This window comes from Callithrix jacchus, chromosome 14 (assembly GCF_049354715.1).
Source record: "Callithrix jacchus isolate 240 chromosome 14, calJac240_pri, whole genome shotgun sequence".
Lineage (NCBI taxonomy): Eukaryota > Metazoa > Chordata > Mammalia > Primates > Cebidae > Callithrix > Callithrix jacchus.
This window is the reverse complement of record NC_133515.1, coordinates 34,359,521-34,380,391: the sequence shown is the minus strand read 5'-3', so window position 1 is coordinate 34,380,391 and position 20,871 is coordinate 34,359,521.

Below are 20,871 nucleotides of genomic sequence, written 5' to 3'. Positions count from 1 at the left end.
AATCACATTAAGTTTGAAAAGAATAAATACTTTTATGATATACAGTCTCCCTAAATATTAACTTGGTAAATATTTCCATTCATTTTATCTTTTAGAATCTCTCTCAATAAAGTTAATGACTTCTCCACATAAATCTTGGATACCTTTTATATTTACTACAAGGTGCCTTAACATTTATAACTGAAAATTTTGTTGTACATTGATACCAGAAAATTTACATAATTTTATCATTAATTCTAGGAATTCATTTACATTCTTTTGCTAGCCATGTATCATATCATTTGCAATTAATGACAGCTTTATTTTTCTTTTTTAATACGTCTATCTTTGCCTTTTATTTTATTCTATTTTCTTAATGTTCCATGCAAATCCTGTAGCACGTTATTGAATAACATCAGTTTTTGCAGGCATTCTTGTCTCATTCCTGATTTTAGAGGAAATACTTGAACTTCTCAGTCATAAGAATGGTGCTTTCTGAAGATTGGAGTGTTTACACTTCCCTTCTTCAATGATTTATGAATGCAGCCCTGTCATACATCATTTCCATAAATATGTGGATCTGTTTCTTATTTCACAATTTTGTTTCATTCATCCATTTTTTTATTGCTATGTATAATGGTCGATTTGGGAGTTTGATCCTGAGTGAATCAGGGATGTCCAGATAGCTGGCAGAGCACTATTTATTTCTAATCAGTGCATTAATTATTCTCAATGCTTTAGAGAACTGAGCCTGTCCCTCTTTTGAGGCAAGGGAAAACCAGGTGGTTTGGCATTTGATTACAGTCCAGTGACTGGACTGTCGACGTGTGTCTCTGAGTGTGTTTCTGGAAGAGGTTAGCATGTGAATTGGTGGACTGAGAGGAGAAGATCTACTTTCATGTAGGTGAGTCCTATGCAATTGACTGGAATAATGGGATAGCACTTTTTTAGATCAAACTAAAAGGTAGTAGAGGCAAGGCAAATTCTTGTCCTCTCTTTAGAAGCTGGGAAGCCCTTCTTCTCCTGCCCTTGGATGTTAGAATTTGAGATTCTCTGGTTTTTAAACTCTGGAACTTGAGTCAGTATCCCCACCCTCAGCTTACACTGAGAGTTATACCATCAGCTTTATTGGCTCTTAGACCTTAGGACTTGGACCTAACCATGCTGCCAGCATCCCTTGTTCTCCAGTTTGCAGACAGCATAAGGTGGCACTTTTCAACATCCATAATTGCGTAAGTCAATTTCCCTAAAAAAATCCCTTCTTATATATCTCTTTATATGTAGCCTATTGATTGTCACTCTGGAGAGCCCTGACTAAAACACTGTGATGATACCAAACTTTAATTATAGTAAATATATTATGAATCTTGTGATTGGCAAGGTATATCCTCTCAATATATTCTTATTCAAAAATACTTTAGCTCTTCTTGAACCTCTACTCTTTCATATGAATTTTAAAAGCACTTCAAAAGTTTTATTAAATTTATGTTATTTTGATAGTTTTTCAAATTACATTGAATTTATTTAAAAATTTGGATTTTAAAATTCCTATATTTTAAAATGTAGGAATAAATGACGACATTAAAATAGTATGATTGTCTATGCTATGACATTCCATTTGTTTGGATATTCTTTTGTGAGTTTCAGTAACGTTTTGAAAATTGCACTTTGTATATGTTACTTACTTTTATTTTCTAATTGCTTTACTACAACTTTCATTACCATCTTGAATAGCTGAGTTGACAGTAGTTATTCAATCTGGTTGCTAATTCTGTATACAAGTTGTATTAGTCTGTTTTCATGCTGCTGATAAAGACATACTTGAGACTGGGTAATTTATAAAGGAAGGGATGTTTAATGGACTCACAATTCCATGTGTGAGGCCTACAATCATGGCAAAAGGCAAAAGGCACATCTTACATGGCAGCAGACAAGAAGCAAATGCAAACCAAGTGAAAGAGGAAACCCCTTATAAAACTATCAGATCTCATGAAACTTATTCACTACCACAGGAACAGTATTGGGAAAACTGCCTCCATGATTCAATTATCTTTTGCAGGGTTCCTCCCATAAGATGTGGGAATTATGGGAGCTACAATTAAAGATGAGATTTAGGTGGGGACACAGCCAAACCATATGGCAAGTTTTTATGCTACATAGAATATTTACCATTAGGTTGATGTGAGATTCACTTTACTGATTAAGAACTTTCTTATTAGATTCACTTTACTGATTAGGAACTATTGCCAAAATAAACACTTTTTCTTCATATTGTATCATTTTTAAAATTATGATGCATGCTATAGTAGTTGTGATAAGAAAGAACTGTATCCTATTTGCTAGCATATTTCTAACATCATAAAATACTGCTAAATTTTGCTTAATATATGCTTTGAATCTATTTAAGTTTCTATGCATTTTACTAACCTGTGTCAGTGGGAGGGTTAAATTTTATTATATAATTTTTAATGATAAATTTATAAATATAATTTATAAATAATGATTTGTAAATAATATATTTTATTTCAGCCATTTTTGCATTTTCATAATAAATCTTTCTAGTTATGATATACACATATATAATATATAACACATCCATGCATATATAAACTACATATTATGTATAATGTAGTTCAATAACATATTTTGTTAATATTGTATTTGCCATTTCACACTTACATTTATACAGTGTATGTTGATACTTTCTTATACTGGATTTATCCAATTTGTATGTTGTGGTAGGCAAAATAATGGTACCGCCCAAGTTCCATATTCTGATCTCAGATCCTATACACATATTACGCTACATGACAATGGAGAATTAGGGTTGCAGATGGAATAAAGTTTGCTAATCAGATGACTTTAAATTAGCCTGAATTATCCAGGTAAACCCACTGTAATTGCAACGATTTTTAAAAGATGAAAGAGGGAAACAGAAGGATTAGTGTTGAAATGATTTCATATGACAAAAACTCAACCAGACATTTAAGGTTTTAAAAATGGAAGGAGCTGTGAGTTAAGAAATGTGGGCAGCCCCAAGAAGCCTGATTAGGCCAAAAAAAAAATTGATTGTCCAACAAAGCCTCCAAGAAAAGAATCCAGCCCTTCTAACATCTTGATCTTAGCCTAGTAAAAGTCAGACTTGCAGAAGTAAGATACTAAATTTGTGTTGCATTAACCCATAAAAGTATGCAGTTTTTTGTTAAAGTAGCAACATAAAATGAATACAGATGCCAATATTATATTAACTTTTATAACACTCTGATATTTCATTGAAACTAATATGTCATTCAGTTATAAGACATACCATTATTGTATTGCCATTGTATAGAATTATGCCAATTAATGTCTGACAGAATTATTTCTTATCACATTAACTGTAAGATGCATACTTTCAAAAATCATACCATATGGAAAAAAGCAAAATTTAGAATATTTGAAATGTTTCTTCTTTTTCTATTCACTAAAGCAACTTGCATAAAAAGAAGTTATTGATTTCTTGAAATTTCAGTAAACTAACCTCTGAAACCAAGTGTCCTTTGGAGGAGGGAATATGTTTGCTTAATAATTAATCTTATATAACATTTTGTAAGGACCCTGGATACTTTAGTATATAGGTATATTTACACATACATATATGTAGTTAGTAATATTTATTTTAACGTTTTGTATTTGTATTCATGAAAGCCTAAATTAGACTTCTGTATGTATTTTTGTGAATTTTTTAACTGGCTTTATCTTTAAAGTTTTATCCAGTATACATCTGTCTTCATCTTGCCTGACCGATCAGTGTCTTTAACTTAGAGCTTGAGCAGATTGTTCAGCTTTACTCTGTCTTCAAATCCTTATTCCTTAAACACAATCTGCATAGTCCATCATCTCATAGCTCCAGATGGATTTTATCTAATCCTGCTTGGATATTCTCCTGATAATAGTAATAGGAGCACACATGCAATTAAAAAGCTTAATTTCAAGTGGAAATTATATGAAGAGAGAAGGAGGTTGTGGCAGCTGAAATGTTTATTATGATCTCTTTCATCAATTGCCTCAGTGTACCTTGCCCAAACTTAGCCCAATTTGGCAAACATTTAGAAGAATAATTAGTATCACTAATTCAATAATTTTGTTGTGATTTGTTGTACGTAACTACTGATTTTTTTATTTTTATTTTTAAGAGAGGAACTAAAATAATTCTGAGTACTAGCAAGGGCAAAGGTGAAGTTCCATGTCATGATTGCAAAGTGCAATAATCAGAAGGTTCATGGCCATGAGTACTGCTGCCTGGCCGGGACATGAGAAATGAGTTTGTTCTAGACTGCAGATTGTCAAGACAAGCTTTGAAAAAATATAAAATCTATTGCATTCTGACTATGGAGGAGGACATAATTGACGTAAGATACCAAGAGATTGCTGCAGTATAGATCTGTGGTTAGATTTGAAAAGTTTATATGTTCATAAGTAAGAAATTTCCCAGATTAACTGTATCTAACTTCAGTTTTCCTCTTCACCATATGCGCATTCCCATTGATAGGAAACTTTGAACAATATGGAAGTTAGAATTTAGACTTCACAAGTTTTAGAATCAATTACACTTATATTCGGTGTAACAATTGTACAGTTTTACAGATAATAATTGCATCCTCACATTAATCCTGGTGGTACTGGGGTTCATCATCTTTAAACATTAGGGGATACCATCTTTCTCATAAATCTAAAAAGCTCATGGGAATATACTGAAATGAGAGAAATTCCCTTATCCCCCTCACAGGGCATGCAACAGGGATGTGACTTGCTTCTTTGGTGCCCTGCTGCTCAAACCCCTAAGGGGAGTATGCAGATAGGTGGGTCATGGGGAATGTTATTGGGCTTTGACTCCATGGCAGCATCTAGAGGTGAGTTTTTATAACTCCTGAAGCCCAAGTGGGCATGTGTTACAGTGTACTCTTTCAGCTTAGCCATATGAAAGTGGCTTGTGTTAATCAGCTCAGTGAGAACTTTTGCCTTATCATGAAGTCAGAAGGCCTTTTGTATTTCAGATTCTTGCCCTAGTGTACCAGAAAAATTGGATTACACGTGGGATTGGAGAATGACTACAAGGTTTTACTGAGTGGTGGAGGTAGTTCTCAGTGAGATGGATGGGGAGCCTGATGGGGGAATAGCGTGGGAAGGTGGTCTTCCCTGGAGTTGGGCTGCCTAGCGGCCAGACTCTCCTCTAACTGCCCCAGGCCGAATTCTCCTCAACATCAGCATCATTTTGCCATCAGTGGCCTGCCAGTGTCTGCTGGTGTCTGTCAGTGTGTTCTTCTGCTTCTCTCAACATCCAGCCATTTGTGTGTGTCCTGAATTTTTATGGACACAGGATGGGGGCATAGCAGACCAAAGGCGACTTTTTGGGTGCAAAAACAGAAATGCCTGTATTCATTTAGGTCCATGGGTGAAGGCCTGGAGACCCTGCCATTCTCTAGTTAGCACCTCCCTGCCCCCTTCCCATCTCATTTTCCCCCTCTGAAGAGATACATCTAACTGCCTTTAGAATAAGGATGACAACTGGTCTTAGCTACTTCTGCTTAACTAGGGCATCATTTTGGGGAAAACAGCAGTTGGATTCCTCCCAGAGGTCCATGTAAGGGTTCCTGGCAAAGAGAAGCAATTGTCTGTGGCTCTGGTTGCATTCCTGTTTGGAGTTTGATGCCCTCTAAGTGAGAGAGAAAAACACAAGCTTTATAAGGTTAAGTTTGCATGGGTTAAACATTTGTATTATGCAAATAAAGAATTTAGTGACAAAGATTACAGAGATAAGAAGTGAAATATATAACAACATTGTATTCTAAGCTGTTTCACCCTGATGAAAGAAATTAAACCTTACACTGGAGCACTTAAACTTAAGAAGAGAGATAACTGTTCTTGCCATATCTTACCAGTTAATAGTTGTACCTTGGGAATTCTGGGGTTTGTGGGCTTGCATGGTGGCCATTAAAGTTTCTGCCTCTTTCTTGTGTCTCCCTTTCTCTATTGTAGACAACTAAGGTGACTAATCTCAGGAGGTCCTCTAATGTACTATCTGGCCTGAGGGCTTGTTTTTGTAGCTTCCACCTGATATCAGGAGCTGCCTGAGTAATAAATTTATCCTTTAGTATTAGCTGTCCCTTGACTGAATCAGAAGATAGTGAGGTGTGCTTTGCCAAGCCTCTCTTAGCCTTTTCACGAAGGCAGTGGGATTTTTATTGAATCCCTGGTTGATCATGAACAGCTTAGGAGAGGCTTGAGGGTAGGTTTTAGTCCTATGTAACCCCTCCATTAGGCACATCTGAAAGCATCTCCTCTTCCAGGCTTCCATCTCGTAGTTGGATGCCATTGAGGTTCATCCATTGGTACTGCTTATTTTCCAGTTGGATAATTTTTGTTCTCTTTCCTGATGCTATGTGTGATACGAAGCTCATCTCCAAATCTCTCTGCTACCTGCTTCTCAGTGTCCATCAGGGTCTGATTTAAAAGTAACATAATGTCTCTCCAGCAGAGTTCAAACATTTGGGCAAATGTCTGGAAGCCTGTATATATCTATCAAGGTCATTTGAAAACTTGCCAAGATCCCCCTTAATTTGCTTTAAGCCCGTAGGGAGAAGGGGACCTGGACCTTACTGGGCCCAAATTCACTGGGCATCTGTTGCAGGGGCAAGAGTGAAACTGGATCGTATTTAGGGCAGGGAATTACAGGAGATGGCAAGTGAGAGGCTGAATCTGTATACGGAGGTTGGGGTAGACCCGGAGGAGCAGGGCTAGAGGGAGCTGACTCCTCTGCTTGGCATGTCTCTGGGATGTGTATTGTTAATACCCTGGGCTTGCCAATCTTACGCTGAATCAATCAGGAGAGCTGGATCAGTCCTACACTGTCAGCAGAGGTCTGAGTTGCCTTACAAGGTGTAGAAAGCCTGCATATATGGGACCTCAGACCATCTGTCCTCACATCTACAGAAAATTTCCAATAGCTGAATGGTATCAAAATGGATTTTTCCTGGGGTCAACCTAGTCCTTTATAATTTGGCCAAAACTTTGTGCAGAGAGCTATGAGGCATTTTTCCTCAGATTCTGAGGGTCAAATCAGTCCCCATGGTTCAGGATACACTCCAAAGAAGTATAAGTGAAGACAGCTGGTTGTCTGTTCTGAAAGACAGTGAATAGAGGTGTTCCTCATTCTCTTCCTTCCTTCAGCAAAAAACTCATGGTGTGATGGAGAGAGAAAGTGAGCATCCTTACTTTCCTTTCCATCTTTTCATCCTCAAGTCCCAGTGACCTTGGCAGGTGCCACCCATAGGTACCAAAGTGGTATGTACCCATGAAGCAGGGAAATTCTAGAGAATAAAAATTAATCGCCCTCACCTGTACCTCCATTTTCCCCTGCTCTAGACAAACTTTGAGTTCCCTGGGCCTGGTCATGCTATGGAGCATGGCCTCCTTCCATGAGCTGTGGGGTTCAGTTGGCAGGAATGGGTCCTGCCCATTTACATTGTGCCTGTTACCTGGCTTTGGATCCCTCAGACCTGGTCTTTTTTTTCTAGTGCCTCAGCCTGAAGCTTGGAATTGAGTTTGGGACTGAAAAGGTATTTCAGGGGCTGTTGGTATCTGTTTAGAGTGTCTCAAATGAGCCCTGCCAAATTTGAAGTCATCAATCAGTAGGGGCCATTTCTCTGTTAGCTTCACTACCAACAGCAGAATGCTGGGGAGTGCTGGGGGTTCTCTCCCACCCCACTTCCTTGTGGCTGTTGGGCATGGCCTTTGCATGCTTTGGACATGCCCAGGTGCCTGAGCTGGAAGAGGAGAGATTTGGAGGAGGTGCCCTGAGCCAGGTCTGCCTGCAGCTGTCCGGGTGGAGGCAGAGATGGTACTGTCTCAGAACAGTTGCTCTGACCTGCACCCTTCACCACTGAGCCAAAAGCCTATTTTACTTAGTAACATTGCCACAGCCTCTAGCAAAACACTTAACACTATAAAGGAAGAGATCAGAGTCTTTTCAAACCACGAAAGAGGAAAAGATACAAGTCTGGGGGGTTTGACTGCCCTGGTTAGGGTGGTTAAACGTCTGTGAAGGGAAGACAGGGCCTTTTGCTTGCAGGAAAGAGAGAGAGGTGGCAGGGTTTTAGAACCGAGGCAGATCCAACAGTTTCACATTTGCACTCACCTTCTTGGATCCCGGACGAGGCCCCAGCTGAAACGGGAGAAGTTCCCTTATTGCTCTCACAGGGCATGCAACAGGGATGTGGCTTACTTCTTCAGTGCCCTGCTGCTCAAACTCAGGGAGGGCATGTAGACGGGCAAGTCATGGGGAACATTTTTTTGGGCTCTGACCCCATGACAGCACCTAGAGGTGAGTTTTTATAACTTCCAAACCCCAAGTCGGCATGTATTACAGTGTTCTCTTTTAGCTTAGCTGTCTGCACTCGACCTATGTTAATCATCTCAATTAGAACTTCTGCCTTATTGCAAGGACAGAGGGCTTTCTGTATTCTAGGTTCTTGGCCTAATGTACTGGAAAAATCAGACCACATGTGGGCTTGGAGTATGAGTGCAAGGTTTTTTTGAGTGGTGGAGGTAGCTCTCAGTAAGATGAATGGGGAGCCAGGAGAATGAAGTGGGAAGGTGGTCTTCCCCTGGAGTCAGGCCACTCAGTGGCAGGATGGTCCTCGTGACCACCCGTGGCTGAATTCCTCTTGGCATCTGTGTCATTCTTCTGGTGTCTGCTGGTGTCTGTCAATATGTTCTTCTTCTTCTGCTCCTCTTGATATACAGCCATCTGTGTGTGGCCGCTATAGTCCTGGGTATTTATGGGCATAAGATGGAGCATGGCAGGCAAGAAGACAACTCACTGGGCCTGAAAATGTCTGTCCTACTTTACGTCTGTGAGCACAGATCTCAGGATGGGACCCTCACCAGGGACCCCAACCTTCTCTACTTAGCACTTTTCTGCCCCTTTCCTATATAAAGTAGATTCTTTCTGGTCTAATAAATGTTGTTATTGTTCTCGGCTTTCTCTTGTGTAGAAATAGAGTCTTGCTCTATTGCCCAGTCTGGTGTCAAACTTCTGACCTAAAGTGATCCTCCTGTCTCAGCTACTTAAAGTGCTATAAGCATGAGCCACCATGCCTGTCAATATTATTGTTCTTAATGATAAGACTAGGTGGTTTTTTGGTGTGTGAATATTTGTAGGTATCACATATCTACACAAACATAGATAAATTGCACCATTAACAGTTGGGCTGGATAATTCTTTTTTGGGGGGGGCTGTTTTGTACATTGTAGGATGTTTAGCATCATCCCTTTCCCTTGTCCATCAGATCCCAGCAGCAACAGCTGTGACAACCAAAAATATCTCCAGTCATTGATAAATATCTCCTGAGGTCACAACTACTCTTAATTTAGAGACACTGATGAAGATGTATAGTAAATTAAACAAAACGCTTGTTATTTTTCCCTACTTTTCTTTAACCTAGGGAATTACTCATTAGTAATCATTTGAAAAAATTATTTTTTTATATTGCTTATGCTTTGGCAAATGATAATTAGAAATCATCAACAATGCAATGGTTCTTTATTTTACACCATTTTAGCCTAAATCATTTGGAATCGACCACTTAAAAATTTGTATGATCAATAAATTTATCTTAATAACGTGTTTTTAAGACAATTTCATGAAATTAGATTACTTTGAAAAAGATTAAGCCTACAAAATACCAATGATGTTTAAGGTCCAGATAGCCAACTTAAAATATAATAAAAAGTTTTTGAAATTTTAAAATGAATTTTAAAAATCATTGTTGCCTAAATAAAAAAAGCATGGGGATGAGGAGAAAGTGAAAAAAAATGTGCATCCATTCTGTATAAAATACATTGTGTGTGATAAGTACTTGAGTAAAAACCAAAAGATTCAGCTAATCATCTTTAACATTTGCTAGCACTAATCTTTTTTTGTAGTTTTCTTCATGCATAATGACTTTTAACTTTTCATAGAATACGTGTAAGTACACTGAAACAGAGATTTTTAAAGTATAAAACTTAGAAGTGATTAGCATAATTAGTTATCAAAAGAGTCATTATAATTTACATAGTAAAACAGCAATAAATTTGAATCAGAGTATGGGTATGAATTTTGCTTTATGTCTTTAGTGAGTAGGTAACAATGGGTGAATCACATAACTTTAATTCCTGTTTCCTTTTAAGCAAGATGGGAATAAAAACACCAGCCTCACAGAAAGAAGATTTAATTAGGAAATATATGTACGAGCACACAAGGCTTCTTCAAACTCGTGGCTCAATTATTATTTGGCAAATCTGAATCTGAGAATAGACACTATGTGACCATGAAGAAAAATAGTATTTCTATATTTGCTATTATTCTTCTACAAGAAATAGCAACGACAAAAATCTGTATAAAGCCTCTGTGCAATTGAAGAAATGATAATCTATACTGCACTTAAAATAGAATAAAAAATACAGTTGGCTTTTAAAATAAATGTGTCTAGTGTAAGCACTGTTCCCATGGTGTTAGTTTGAGTATTGCTATAAATGAAATGTGGTCAAGAAAATAAGCTTGATCTTCTAATTATTTCAGTTGAAGTCTATAAAAATGATGTGTTAGTGCATTCTTATACTGCTGTAAAGAACTACCTGATTCCCTGCAACATGCATGAGAGAAAGAAAGGAAGAAAGAGGAAAAAAAGAAAGAAAGAACTACCTGAGACTGGGTAATTTATGAAGAAAAGAGGTTTAAATGGCTCATGGCTCTGCATGCTGCACAAGCTTCCACCTCTCGGGAGGCCTCAGGAAAGTTACAATCATGGCAGAAGGCAAAGGGGAAGCAATTATGTCTTCACATGGCCAGCAGGGAGAGAGAGGGAAGGTGCTATACACTTTTAAATGACCAGGTCTCATGAGATTCCTATCACAACACAGCACTAGGAGGATGGTGCTAAACCATTAGAAGCTACCCCCATGATCCAATCACGTTCCACCAGGGCCCACCTCCCATACTAAGGATTACATTTTAACATGAGATTTGGGTAGGGACACAGAGCCAAACCATATCAAATGATATGTAAAGAGATTACAGTTTTTAATCATTAAGATTGTAAATATAAACAGAAATTTTATGAATGTGATAGCACTGCTGGGAATTATATCTATGCTTCATTATTCACAGATATTTTTTCATCTTGGGAAAACGTATTTTTGTCTGTATAATTTGGACTTCATTATTCAGTTATGGACTTTGTACTCTGGCATAATTTATGTTTAAAGAAAGCTACATTCTTTCTTCACTTCATTACCGTTTATTTTTAGTGGAAGTTTCCATTAGGATTAATGCTTTAGGTTTATTAGGTCAGTGGATAGTCTCTTAGTCTTAGCATCTATTATGCACACTTCAGAACGTGCAAGGACCCATAGAACTGTAGTCGGTTTCAATCCATTTAGGCATGATATTTCGACAGCTTAATGCATATGTCTTCTTAGTTGAAATCTTAAAATCTTAGGATAGTTAAAGAGAAGATTTTCCTTAGTATTTGGAATGGCAACTAAAATAATGTGAGAAAAAATTATAAGCTATTCCATTATCTATTATTATTAGGTATATTTTATATAATATACATTTATTGTATTTTATCTATAATTCTATATTTATATTCAACACACTATAATGCATAAAGTAAATTGAACATCAGAAGTTCTTTCAGCTTGAGAAACTCCTAAAATTTCTAAATTTCTACAGCTTTAAAAAGTGGATCAGATAACTGATATTTACTCTTACAGCTCCAGAGCTTTAAGAAAATGCACCCTATTATCATCATAACCGTCATCATAACTGTCATCATCATCTAACATTTCCTGAGCATTGTTTAACAGGCCTTGCGATAAATTTGTGTGAAGAAAGCGGCCTGAGTAAATAGAATGTAAACACAAAATCCAGAGCTGTTGTATGTCAAATGAGAAGCACAGAGGTCAGGAATAAGGATAACCTAGACTCATTGTGTGATACTTTGAAGTCCTGTAATTCATTAGCTGGGGTCAGAAAATATCTACCATGCCTCTTGCAACAAGCAGAATGAAAATACTCGATTTATTTTCTCTTTTAGACTCCTTGACTTCATATACATAAATGTAGAACTCAGCATTGGATTTCATAAACACGTGTTTATAGAAATCGCCTTTAATCTCCATATTCCTATGCTATTTTTAGTGAAATGGTATACATGGCAAGTCTTTGAAATTGTGAAGCATTTATAAGTTTAATTTGACATAACCTAGGGTACTGTTTCTCTTTTCCAGACCTTCAGATCTCCTGAACATATACTGACATTTGGTGGTCAATGCTGCTTCTCTGAATATCTTCCTTAATTCGAGAAGGAACTTGGATTAAGTGACCCAGGAAGTCATTCCATGATTTAATTGTTTTTATTGGCATAATTAATTTAAAAAGCTTAATTATGAAACCACATGAGTGCTGTGCAAAGTCTGCAAAGTACTATTCAATGACATCCAGATGCAAAATGCATCAGTAGCTTTTTACCTAATTAACAAAATAAACCAGAGAAATTTATAGTACAAAGTGTGGACCCTACATAAGATAATTTCACCTACATTTTTATTGAAATGGTAATAAGAAATTTATTTTAAAAATTGTATTCCTAAATGATCATTGGAAAGTTAGCATCTGTTCCAGTTAACTATTGATTCATTTAAAAACACCTCCAAAATTAATGGTTCAAAACAACATCAGCTATTTTATTTTTATCTCTCATGGTTCTGGAGTTGACTGAGCTTCGCTAGCCAATTTTCACTCAGGGTTTTATGTATTTACAGTCAGACATTACAGGGGCTGGGGTCATCTGATGACTCTGTCATTCACATGTCTGGCAGCTGGGATGGGAAGACTCAAAGCAGCTGGTTAAAGCCCATGAAAGCCCATTGGAAACCACTTTCTACTTTGGTCTTCTTTCAATGTAGCCTCTCCTGCAGCTGCAAGGTAGCGAGACTTTTATTTGGTGATTCAAGGGTTCAGAAGTTTGTGTCCCAGTAATGAGGGGACTGGAAGAAGCTGTACCACGTTTTATGACCATTCTTTGAATGCCACACAGAGTAGCTTTTGCCTCATTTTATTTGTAGCAATAATCACAAAATATCCAGATTGTTAGGAATATAAAATCCCATTCTTGTGGGAAATTATCAAGACTCTGAAAATGAATGGTATCTGGAATAAACTGTACAAACTTTTTGTAAATGTGATCTATCATATCATCCTAATGGCAGAAACTTCAAATCCATATCTCAGGCAAGTACAGGCAAGACTGGATGGAGAAGACAACCTACCAAAGTGTGCTGGACACCTAGGAAGAAAAATAATCAGGGAGCTAAGATGTCACGGAAGGATTCCCAGCTTAATGATAATCTCTCCCCCTACCTGTAATTTCTGTAGCAGTTAAAGAAAATGATGAGAGTCTGTGAGGTCAGTTATGTGCAAGAAGGAGACTGAGTGGGAGAAAAATAAGATGAAGGGAGAGAAAGAAAGGAAGAAACATGAGGAGGCAAAAATGCTGTCAAGGGAAGCAAAACTATATATTTTTAAAAGAAGAAGAAAATTAAGTTGTTTACAATGACCACTAATCAGGATGCACCCAGCACTCAGACTTCTCTTCAAGATTTTTTTTTTTTTCGAGAGGGAACCTGGCTCTGTCACGATCTCAGCTCACTGAAACCTCCACCTCCTGGGTTCAAGCAATTCTGCTGCCTTAGCCTCCAGGTGTTTGAGACTACAGGCTTATGCCATCACGCCAGGCTAATTTTTTGTATTTTAAGTAGAGACAGAGTTTCACCATGTTAGGATAGTCTTGATCTCCTGACTTTGTTATCGGCCCACCTCAGCCTCCCAAAGTCCTGGGATTACAGGCGTGAGCCTTCGCTCCTGACCTTACTAATATTCTAAAAAATAAAAATCATCATTAAATATATCTGTGTCTGGATATGGGCTTTTAAACTAATTCTCTATCTGTATGAGAGTAAGGAAGTCACTGATTCTCTCTAAGTTCTTCTTCTGACCTGTAAATTGTAAATAATATTTATACGTAAACTATATCGTCTTTGTGGGTATCAAATGAGACAATTCATAGAAAGTGCCTGACACTGAGTATAAGGGCTCAACTAATGCTGACTAATCTAGCAAGAGACACTAGGTCTTAAAAATTCATCATATCTGCTGACAAGGCTGAGAAGAAAAAGGAACACTTATACATGACATGGTTGGTGGGATTGTAAATTAGTTCAGCCACTGTGGAAAGTGGTTTGGAGATTTCTCAAAGTACTGAAAACAAAACTGTTATTCAACCCAGCAGTCTCATTATTATGAGGTATATATCCATAGGAAAATAAATTGTTCCACAACAACAAAACCCGCATGTGTTTATATGTTCATTGTAGCACTGTTAATAATAGCAAAGTCATGGAATCAACCTAGGTTCCCAACAACAGAGGCTTGGATAAAGCAAATTTGGCGTATGTACACCATGGAATACTATGCAGTCATATAAAAGAATGAAATCATGTCCTTTGCAGCAATATGGATATGGCTGGGGCTCATCATCCTAAGTGAATTTACACAGAAACAGAAACCCAAATGCTGCATGTTCTCATCTATAAGTGGGATCTAAACATTGAGCCACATATAGATGTAAATGTGGGAACAACAGACACTGGGGGCTACTAGAAAAGGAAAATGGGGAGGGGACCAAGAGCTGAAAAACTACCTATTGGATAATATGCTCATTACATGGTTGATAGAATCATGCATACCTCAAATCTCAGTGTAATGCAGTATACTCATGTAACAAACCTACATATGGTACTTCTGAACCCAAAATTAAAGTAGAAATTATTATTATTATTAATATGTTGTAATAGAGATGATGTCTTGCTATGCTCAAGCTGGTCTCAAACTCCCGGGAGCAAGTCATCTTCCTGCCTAGCCTCCCAAAGTTGCTGGGATTACAGGCAAGTGTCACCACACCTGGCCTAGAAATTATTTTTTAAAAATCCACCTTATCTTCAAAGATTCAACAGGTTAATTTCATCTTATATTAATTTCAAATTCATATATTTATTGGGTTTGTTTCTTGGTTATTCAATTTTTTTCATAACTTGTTTGTGGGCCATTGTCAAGCAGACTGTTTAAAGTATTCTATCATAAGATATTTTTATAACTGTTATTACAATACCTTCCTCACTTGTTTTCAAAATAATTTTGTCCTTTCTTAAATATCAAATGTCCAGAATGTTGCTGGGGAGATTCTACTATGCTTAAATAATTCTAATAAAACAATCTTTTAGGCTGTTTTCCCTCTCGGCATTCTACAAATCTAGGAAGAAACATGATACCTTGTTTCAATTCTTCTCCGTATACTGAAAGGCAATGTGACAAAATTTAAACTTCACAAGCTTAGAGACAAACAAACTAGGCACCAAATTGACAAAATGTTTGTAGAAATTAGTTTCAAATGAGTAAAGTGAAAAAGCAATACTCATTATCGCCACACATTTTCATCAATCAAATAACATGTCTAAAAAATTCCTAATATGGATTCATTGATAGGTAGATTGGTAGATGAATAGATAGACATAGATATTCATTTTCAATGATAGGTAAGAATTAATATTAATGTAAGTACTATTGCTACTAATTTCTCTATTAGTTTCTCAAGCTATCTAACTTGATATAGTTATCTGGCTTTTTATTTATACATAGGTGAAATCCTCCAGCCCTTAAATTCTATGAAGCAAAGACTTAGTACTTTTCAGTTGTGTTATATAATACTTTCAGACTAAGCTTACTCTTTCCATAGATAGCTGTAAGATCCTGAAGGGTTGCAATGGTTGAATCAAAAGCAAAAGATGGGGGAGTATGGTGGGGGAAGGAGATATTTTCGGATAATGTTTCATATGCCAGGCAATCATTATAACATCTCTGCATATGGAATGCTGTTATCCTCATTTTATAGATGAGAGAAATAAAGTACACAGAGGGAATAGTGTATGAAAGGCACACATGCTTGGGTGTGTACACTCACATATGTACACACAGGGAAACTTTCTCTGTGAACTGGGTTGGCCTTGAATTAAGTCTTTCAGATTTTAAAGCCTAAACTCTATTCTCTCTAGTTCACTGCTTCCTCATTGTCAGATGGTGACATTATACACATGCATAATTTAAAATGAAAAACTTTGGCTGGGCGCGGTGGCTCAAGCCTGTAATCCCAGCACTTTGGGAGGCGAGGTGGGTGGATCACGAGGTCAAGAGAAGGAGACCATCCTGGTCAACATGGTGAAACCCCGTCTCTACTAAAAATACAAAAAATTAGCTGGGCATGGTGGCGCATGCCTGTAATCCCAGCTACTCGGAAGGCTGAGGCAGGAGAATTGCCTGGACCCAGGAGGAGAAGATTGCGGTGAGCCGAGATGGCGCCATTGCACTCCAGCCTGGGTAACAAGAGCGAAACTCCGTTTCAAAAAAAAAAAAAAAACAACAACTTTGAGTTGTATTTGCAATATTTATCTTACCTTTGTGTTTTTACAAAAAAGGTTACTTTTTTGCCATAGTATTGTATGGTTTAAATAAAGCAAGGCAGATCATAGAAACAATTATAATCCTCACTGCAGCATTATCTGTGTTATACCCTTTGACAGATTATGTAATTAAAACCTGATCTGCACTGTCCAGAATGGTAGCTACTAGTCACATGTAGCTAAGGAACATTCCAAAATGTGGCAAGTCTAAATGTAAAATATACACTAGATTTCGGAGACCTAGTGTCATAAAATTATAAAATGTGTCATCAATATTTTATATTGATTACATACTAAAATAATATTAAATTAAATATCCTATTAAACTTAAATTCATTTTTTTAACTTTTCAATATAACTAATAAAAATTTGAAATCACACGTATGGTTTACATTATATTTCCAATGGACAGCACTGATCTAGAAGCATGAAGTCAGTTGGATTTAGTACTTCCCGTGATCCATACCAGAAAATTGAGACATAGACGTGTTAAATTACTTGTCCACTGTCATTAAAAATGGAGGGATTTCATTGCACTCCAGCCTGGGTAACAAGAACGAAACTCCGTCTCAAAAAACAAAAACAAAAAAAAAAAATGGAGGGATTGAACATACCATCTTATCACTCATCACTGAAAATATACTCACTATTGAAAAATAATATTTGAAGCAAGAATTGACATTATAATCTAGTTCAATTCCTGTATTTTACCATTTGAGGAAAGTTAGACTGTAATCTTACAAGAGCATGTTAAAAAGTAGAGCCAGACTTGAAATTCTCAGTCAAATTTGGTTTCTACTGCATGATCCTACCACAGTGCCTTCAACTGTTCTATTTAATTCCAGTAAATGTAAGGCACACATGGGACAATGCAATGAATTATAAAGTTGGATTCTGCTCATCTGTACCAGGTAGAACCCCTTCTTGAGTTATTAAATTCAGTGCTAACTCATTGTTAGAACAGGGTTAGTAGTTTGGAAAGAATGACACCTTTACTTCTATGTATTATGATATTTTATTCTAAACTATACATACAAAAGCTATCTGAAACCTAAAGAACAAACCAACAAAGCACTAAAAGAGAATGTTTTGACTCTTTGCTATAAAACAGATTTCCTAAGAGCAACACATTTGTCATATTGAAAAATAAAACACACAAATCACACTTTGTGATTTTATTTCCTTTTCTAACTTTCAGCTTATAAAGCAATGATTCTTCCCAACAAAGAGACTTGACTCCTTTGTTTTCTTTTAGGATTTGTTGGTCAGAAGATCATTGTGAAGACAACTAAATAATGCTGAATATGACCTCAGCAAAACAAAAATATGAAAAGCAATATATTTTTATGTATACTACTAACCACCAGCTTGTACTTTGACACATCTCTGAAACTTGAGGTTTATCTTTAACAAAATGAAGATAAGGGTATTTTCACTACAGGATTATTGTGAAGACTGGATAACTTAGTATATGTAATATACTTAGGCCAAAGTTTAAAAAAGTTTATTTTGTATAAATTAATTTGGGCCTATGTAAAATACGATCTTATTTCCAGACAGAAATGAAATTTGTGAAATAATATACTCACACCCATATGAATTTATATCTGTGTACCATACAAATTGGACAAATTGTTATTTTAATTACTTTTGCCTTTATTAGTGAAACAAAACTCTGAGGAGAAAGCAAATTGTTCCCAAATTTAAAAAGAAAAACTACTTTGCCTTTTAATAGAACAAGCAGCAGAGTCCAGGATGTCTTAAATTAAGCTCAACCAGTGATTCATGATATGATGCTGGGAAACTCATTGATTACTTCACCTAATTTACCTGTTGAATTTTGTAGTTATACTCTTTGGGGCTTCTGTTGTTCGCTATGTTGATAATATTTCTACAGGTAAACTATTGAGCTGTTTTTTAAAATTTATTCTTGTTAAAAAATTGCCATCACTCTTCAGTTCTTAATTTAAGATGACATTATTGACTTCACCATGATAGGCCTTCCCAAGGCCATTTTTGAAACCAAGGACCAATTCATTATCTAATGGAATTTCTTAAGACTCGACTTGTTGATAGTCTCTATCATTAACTGAAGCAACATCAATTTAGAAGACATACTGTTTATGCCAAACTATTCTATTTGCAGAAGGTGAAACCAATGTTAAGAATTTGATCAAATTAAAACAAAAAAATGACTTTTAACTGAAAATGAATAAATTCAGAGACTGTAGAAGTCACTTTAGCTAAATATATAAATGGTACATATCTATTAATACTGGTTCTTCTCTAGATAAAAAGGCTTAGAAAGCTTCATGTTAAATAGAGAAAAAATCCTAGGTGTGTTTATGTGTTTGTATGTTTTAATAAAACTGAATCTCAAGTCACTTAATTATAAATAAATTAAGAGAAATAATGAAATTGTCTTAAGTGTTTTAAGTGATTAAGCCACTGCGTCATGTATTTTCATTTGCTTAAAACTAAATGACTATTTAGCCATTGAAGTGGTATATATTTCTAGCTTTCTAAGTCCACAATAGACTTTTTTTTGCTACTGGAAACTGACTTTTTCTACTCCCTAAAGTCTACCCAAAATACAAATTAACCCAGAGCTCTCTATTATACCAGAATTTATTTATGTGTTAAAGTAACATTAAAATGTTATAATAAATAGCACTAAAATGATATCTTAATAACTGGACCTTACAGTAATGGAAAAATTGAGCCTTTAGGGTACAGGTAGAGGGTAGTTTCTAAAAGATAGCGAGCTACTGATGTTATCCTTGGTTCCTGTTAGTGAGAAAATGAAGGCTATCTTTCAAACTAATGGGTTTTAACTTTCTTCTTCTACAAATTTATATTGCATGTCTCTTGTCTTCCAGATGTTATACTTTGTACTGATACTATATTCAGAAGGAAGAAATCTTTCATGCTCTTCTTTTACTCATAATCTAAATTGTGAAGCTTACCCTAAGAAATTACATTTTCAACTAGAATTATAGTAACTTATGAAAGCCAGAGGGTGTACTATGGATAATTATAATAAGAAGGTCTCATTTAGTCAGGATGATCAGAAGAATGTTCTCTGAATGTTGGAGGCTTAAGTTAAGATTTGAAAAATGCATTTACTTCACTTGATGAATGGGAGTGACAATGGAGTTTAAATAAGGTTGGACAGAATGAAAGCATTGTAAGCAAGAAGAAGAGTTTATGTGAAGATTTCAAGAAAGGGAGAAGTTTGTTGTAATAAATGAAATGAAAGGTGAATGAAAAAAATCAACCAAGGAGAAACTAAAATGGGATTCAGGATACAAGTCAATGGTAGCTAGGTCAGGCAAGGCCTTATGGACATGTGAAGGGCTAAAGGCAAAGGAAAGCCCAAGTGTGGCATGATGTGATTTAGACTTTTGGATCATTTCTGTAGCCGCAGTAAGAAGAATGAATTTACAGAGGCATTACATATAGAAGACAACAAATTAGGCAGTCATTATAATATTCAGGTAAAGTTTATGTGGATTTTTACTAGGGTTTTGATTGCTTATATGTAAAAAAGAAAGCCTGGAGTTATTGAGAAGGTATATTCAAGAGGCATTTGTTATTGTTTGAATAAACAGAAGACAGCCAGTACTACAGGGGCTATAAGTAACTAAATGGATAATAAAATAAATCTACTCAGTAACTAAAATGACTGGAGAAAAATATATTTTTGAGAAATCATTAAATTGAGATTACTTATGTAGTATTTGCGCTATATAGTAACATAAAATTAGGGTTCAGTAGATAAGGGTTTCTAAGTTTCTCAACTTAGGAAGAGATGAAAATGCTTAATACATATTTTAGAGATGTAAGCATTGCTATAATAGTTACAAATATGGGGATTAATGCAATTAACCAGGAAAAACATACAAGGTAAGAAGAGAAGAAAATCTAAGGTAAAGCAGTGATGAACTCTAATATTTAAGAATTACATGGAGGAGGCAAAAATAAGAAAATTTTGAAGTAGAACAAAAAAAAGAAGGGCACAATATCACAGAAGTCAAAGAAAGAAAATGAGGAGGATTGAACTACCATTCATAATTTTCCTGTTGAACTTATAATATCTTAAGCTGTTAGCAACTGAGAATGGAAGTTTGAAGAAAATCAGTGAAGGAAGAAGCCATATTATTGTACTTTGATAACAAGTAGAAATTAGGGAAACACAAGTTTCTTGTGCGAGGAGATGTTTCTTTTGAAAAATCTAACTTTAAAAAAATAGGTAAGACTGAAACTAGGAGAGGATATGAGTGTTAAACGCAA